We start from the raw sequence: 6,000 nt of genomic DNA, 5'->3' as shown, positions 1-6,000 counted from the left end.
GGTATTCTCCACATAAAGAGTTTGCCCACGGCTGAATCCACACATGAGTTTAACTCTGTCAGTTGGAATGCACACATTGACAACCATTCAGTTAGATAGCTCCGTTTTGGTTTAGAAGCAGATATTTCTCTGTACAGCCTATGGTCCCATTCACTCGGAAATATCCCAATGCATCCCCTAGAAGAAACGTGTTTCTATCTCGCTGAATCTCAACATAGATTCAACTCTCTTAGGTGAACGAACGCACAGCAGAGCGGTTTCAAGGAAACGTTTCTCCTGAGTTTTAGACGAAGTCTTACCGATGTTTTGTACGTATGCCGGCATTGGGCAGGAAATGCCCTTTTCAGGATTCTGCACAGAAAGGGTTTGCCCACTGCAGAATCCACACATGAGTTTACCTCTGTCAGTTGAATGCACTCATTGACATCCATTCAGCTAGATACCTTCGTTTTGGTTTTGGAAGCTGATATTTCTCCGTACAGCCTATGTTCCCATTCACGTGGGAATATCCCCATGCAGCCCCTAGAAGAAACGTGTTTCTATCTCGCTGAATCTCAACGTAGATTCAGCTCTCTTGGTTGAACGAACGCACAGCACAGCAGTTTCAAGGAATCGTTTCTCCGGAGTTTTAGATGAAGTCTTACCGTTGTTTCGTACGTATGCCGGCATTGGGCTGGAAATGCCGGTTTCAGGATTCTGCACAGAAAGGATTTGCACACGGCTGAAGCCACACATGAGATTAACTCTGTCTGTTGAATGCACACATGGACAACCATTCAGTTAGATAGCTCCGTTTTGGTTTAAGAGGTGGATATTTCTCTGTACCCCTATTGGTCCCATTCACTCGGGAATATCCGAATGCAGCTCCTAGAAGAAACGTGTTTCTAACTCGCTGAATCTCAACGTAGATTAAACTCTCTTAGGTGAATGAACGCAGATGAGAGCAGTTTCAAAGAAACGATTCTTCTGAGTTTTAGACGAAGTCTTACTGCTGTTTCGTACATATGCCGGCATAGGGCTGGAAATGCCGGATACGAGATTCTGCACAGAAAGGGTTTGCACCCCGCTGAATCCACGCATGTGTTTAAATCTGTCAGTTGAAAGGACACATGGACAACCATTCAGTTAGATAACTCCGTTGTGGTTTAGAAGCAGATATTTCTCTGTACAGACTATGGTCCCATTCACTCGGGAATATCCCAATGCAGCTCCTAGAAGAAACGTGTTTCCAACTCGCTGAATCTCAAAGTAGATTCAACTCTCTTAGGTGAATGAACGCGGATGAGAGCAGTTTCAAGGAAACGTTTCTCCTGAGTTTTAAACGAAGTCTTACTGCTGTTTCGTACGTATGCCGGCATTGGGCTGTAAATGCCGGATTCGAGATCCTGCACAGAAAGCCTTTGCACACCGCTGAATCCACGCATGTGTTTAACTCTGTCAGTTGATTGGACACATGGACAACCATTCAGTTAGGTAGCTCCGTTTTGGTTTAGAAGCAGATATTTATCTGTACATCCTATGGTCCCATTCACTCGGGAATATCCCAATGCTGCCCCTAGAAGAAACGTGTTTCTATCCCGCTGAATCTCAATATAGATTCAACTCTCTTAGGTGAACGAACGCACAGCAGAGCAGTTTCAAGGAAACTTTGCTCCCGAGTTTTAGAGGAAGTCTTACTGCTATTTCGTACATATGCCGGCATTTGGCTCTAAATGCCGGTTTCGGGATTCTGCAAAAAAAGAATTTGCACACCGCTGAATCCACACATGAGTTTGAATCTGTCAGTTGAATGCACACACGGACAACCCTTCAGTTAGATAGCTCCGTTTTGGTTTTAGAAGCAGATATTTTTCTGTATAGCCTATGGACCAATTCACTCGGGAATATCCCAACGCAGCTCCTAGAAGGAACGTGTTTCTTAGTCGCTGAATCTCAACGTAGATTCAACTCTCTTAGGTGAACGAATGCACAGCAGAGCAGACTCAAGGAAACGTTTTTCCTGAGTTTTAGACGAAGTCTTCCTGCTGTTTCGTACAGATGCCAGCATTGGGATGGAAATGCCGGTTTCGGGATTCTGCACAGAAAGGGTTTGCACACCGCTGAATCCACACATGAGTTTAACTCTGTCAGTTGAATGCACACATGGACAACCATTCAGTAACATAGCTCCGTTTTGTTTTTAGAAGGAGATATTTCTCTGTACAGCCTATGTTCCCATTCACTCGGGAATATCCCAATGCAGCTCCTAGAAGAAACGTGTTTCTAACTCGCTCAATCTCAACGTAGATTCAACTCTCTTGGGTGAACGAACGCACAGCAGAGCAGTTTGAAGGAAACGTTTCTCCTGAGATTTAGAGGAAGTCTTACTGCTGTTTCGTACGTTTGCCGGCATTGGGCTGGAAATGCCGGTTTCGGGATTCTGCACAGAAAGTGTTTGCCCACCGCTGAATCCACACATGAGTTTAACTCTGTCAGTTGAATGCACACATGGACAACCATTCAGTTACATAGATCCGTTTTGGTTTTAGAAGGAGATATTTCTCTGTACAGCCTATGTTCCCATTCACTCGGGAATGTCCCAATGCAGCTCCTAGAAGAAACGTATTTCTAACTCGCTCAATCTCAACGTAGATTCAACTCTCTTGGGTGAACGAACGCACAGCAGAGCAGTTTGAAGGAAACGTTTCTCCTGAGATTTAGACGAAGTCTTACTGCTGTTTCGTACGTATGCCGGCATTGGGCTGGAAATGCCGGTTTCGGGATTCTGCACAGAAAGGGTTTGCACACCGCTGAATCCACACATGAGTTTAACTCTGTCAATTGCATCCACACATGGACAACCATTCAGTTAGAAATCTCCGTTTTGGTTTTAAAACCAGGTATTTCTCTGTACAGCCTATGGTCCCATTCACTCGGGAATATCCCAACGCTGCTCCTAGAAGAAACGTGTTTCTAACTCGCCGAATCTCACCGGAGATTCAACTCTCTTGGTTGAACGAACGCACAGCAGAACAGTTTAAAGGAAACGTTTGTCCTGAGTTTCAGACGAAGCCTTACCGATATTTCGTACGTATGCCGGCATTGGGCTGGAAATGCCGGTTTCGGGATTCTGCACAGAAAGTGTTTGCCCACCGCTGAATCCACACATGAGTTTAACTCTGTCAGTTGAATGCACTCATTGACAACCATTCAGTTAGATAGCTCCGTTTTGGTTTAGAAGCAGATATTTCTCTGTACAGACTATGGTCCCATTCACTCCGGAATATGCCAACGCAGCTCCTAGAAGAAACTTGTTTCTAACTCGCTGAATCTCAACGTAGATTCAACTCTCTTAGGTGATCGAAGGCACAGCAGAGCAGTTTTAAGGAAACGTTTCCCCTGAGTTTTAGACGATGTCTTACCGATCTTTCGTACGTATGCCGGCATTGGGCTGGAAACGCCGGTTTGGGATTCTGCACAGAAAGTTTTTGCCCACCTCTGAATCCACACATGAGTTTAACTCTGTCAGTTGGAATGCACACATTGACAACCATTCAGGTAGATAGCTCCGTTTTGGCTTTAGAAGCAGAAATTTCTCTGTACAGCATATGATCCCATTCACTCGGGAATATCCCAATGCAGCTACTAGAAGAAACGTGTTTCTAACTCGCTCAATCTCAACGTAGATTAAACTCTCTTAGGTGAACGAACGCACAGCAGAGCAGTTTTAAGGAAGCATTTCTCCTGAGTTGTAGAAGAATTCTTTCCGCTGTTTCGTACGTATGCCGGCATTGGGCTAGAAATGCCGGGATCAGGATTCTGCACAGAAAGGGTTTGCACACCGCTGAATCGACACATGAGTTATCTCCGTCACTTGAATGCACAGATGGACAACCATTCAGTTAGATAGCTCCGTTTTGGTTTTAGAAGCAGACATTTCTCTGTACAGTCTAAGGTCCCATTCATGCGCGAATATCCCAACGCAGCTACCAGAAGAAATTTGTTTCTAACTCGATGAATTTCAACGTAGATTCAACTCTCTTAGGTGAACGAACGCAGATGAGAACAGTTTCAAGGAAACGTTTCTCCTGAGTTTTAGACGAATTCTGACTGTTGTTTCGTACATATGCCGGCATTTGGCTCTAAATGCCGGTTTCGGGATTCTGCAAAAAAAGAGTTTGCACACCGCTGAATCCACACATGAGTTTGACTCTGTCAGTTGAATGCACACATGGACAACCATTCAGTTAGATAGCTCCGTTTTGGTTTTAGAAGCGGATAATTTTCTGTATAGACTATGGACCCATTCACTCGGGAATATCCCAACGCAGCTCCTAGAAGAAAAGTGTTTCTAACTCGCTGAATCTCAAAGTAGATTCAACTCTCTTAGGTGAACGAACGCACAGCAGAGCAGTTTGAAGGAAACGTTTCTCCTGAGATTTAGACGAAGTCTTACTGCTGTTTCGTATGTATGCCGGCATTTTGCTGGAAATGCCGGTTTCGGGATTCTGCACAGAAAGGGTTTGCACACCGCTGAATCCACACATGAGTTTACCTCTGTCAGTTGAATGCACACATGGACAACCATTCAGTTAGACAGCTCCGTTTTTGTTTTGTAGCAGATATTTCTCTGTACAGCCTATGGTCCCATTCACTCCGGAATATACCAACACAGCTCCTAGAAGAAACGTGTTTCTAACTCGCTGAATCTCAACGTAGATTCAACTCTCTTAAGTGATCGAAGTCACAGCAGAACAGTTTAAAGGAAACGATTGTCCTGAGTTTCAGACGAAGCCTTACCGATGTTTCATACGTTTGCCGGCATTGGGCTGGAAATGCCGGTTTCGGGATTCTGCACAGAAAGTATTTGCCCACCGCTGAATCCACACATGAGTTTAACTCTGTCAGTTGAATGTACTCATTGACAACCATTCAGTTAGATGGCTCCGCTTTGGTTTAGAAGCAGATATTTCTCTGTACAGACTATGTTCCCATTCACTCCGGAATATGCCAACGCAGCTCCTAGAAGAAACGTGTTCCTAACTCGCTGAATCTCAACGTAGATTCAACTCTCTTAGGTGATCGAAGGCACAGCAGAGCAGTTTCAAGGAAACGTTTCTCCTGAGTTTTAGACGAAGTCTTACCGATGTTTCGTACGTATGCCGGCATTGATCTTGAAATGCCGTTTTTGGGATTTTCCACATAAAGAGTTTGCCCACGGCTGAATCCACACATGAGTTTAACTCTGTCAGTTGGAATGCACACATTGACAACCATTCAGTTAGATAGCTCCCTTTTGGTTTAGAAGCAGATATTTCTCTGTACAGCCTATGGTCCCATTCACTCGGAAATATCCCAATGCAGCCCCTAGAAGAAACGTGTTTCTATCTCGCTGAATCTCAACATAGATTCAACTCTCTTAGGTGAACGAACGCACAGCAGAGCAGTTTCAAGGAAACGTTTCTCCTGAGTTTTAGATGAAGTCTTACCGATGTTTTGTACGTATGCCGGCATTGGGCAGGAAATGCCCTTTTCAGGATTCTGCACAGAAAGGGTTTGCCCACCGCAGAATCCACACATGAGTTTACCTCTGTCAGTTGAATGCACTCATTGACATCCATTCAGTTAGATAGCTTCGTTTTGGTTTTGGAAGCTGATATTTCTCTGTACAGCCTATGTTCCCATTCACGCGGGAATATCCCCATACAGCCCCTAGAAGAAACGTGTTTCTATCTCGCTGAATCTCAACGTAGATTCAACTCTCTTGGGTGAACGAACGCACAGCACAGCAGTTTCAAGGAATCGTTCCTCCGGAGTTTTAGATGAAGTCTTACCGTTGTTTCGTACGTATGCCGGCATTGGGCTGGAAATGTCGGTTTCAGGATTCTGCACAGAAAGTGTTTGAACACCGCTGAATAAACACATGAGATTAACTCTGTCGGGTGAATGCACACATGGACAACCATTCAGATAGATAGCTCCGTTTTGGTTTAAGAGGGAGATATTTCTCTGTACCCTTTT

The sequence above is a fragment of the Aotus nancymaae genome, unplaced genomic scaffold, assembly GCF_030222135.1.
Source record: "Aotus nancymaae isolate 86718 unplaced genomic scaffold, 86718_ANA_hifiasm-v0.15.2.pri h1tg000207l, whole genome shotgun sequence".
Lineage (NCBI taxonomy): Eukaryota > Metazoa > Chordata > Mammalia > Primates > Aotidae > Aotus > Aotus nancymaae.
This window is presented reverse-complemented; position numbering follows the sequence as displayed.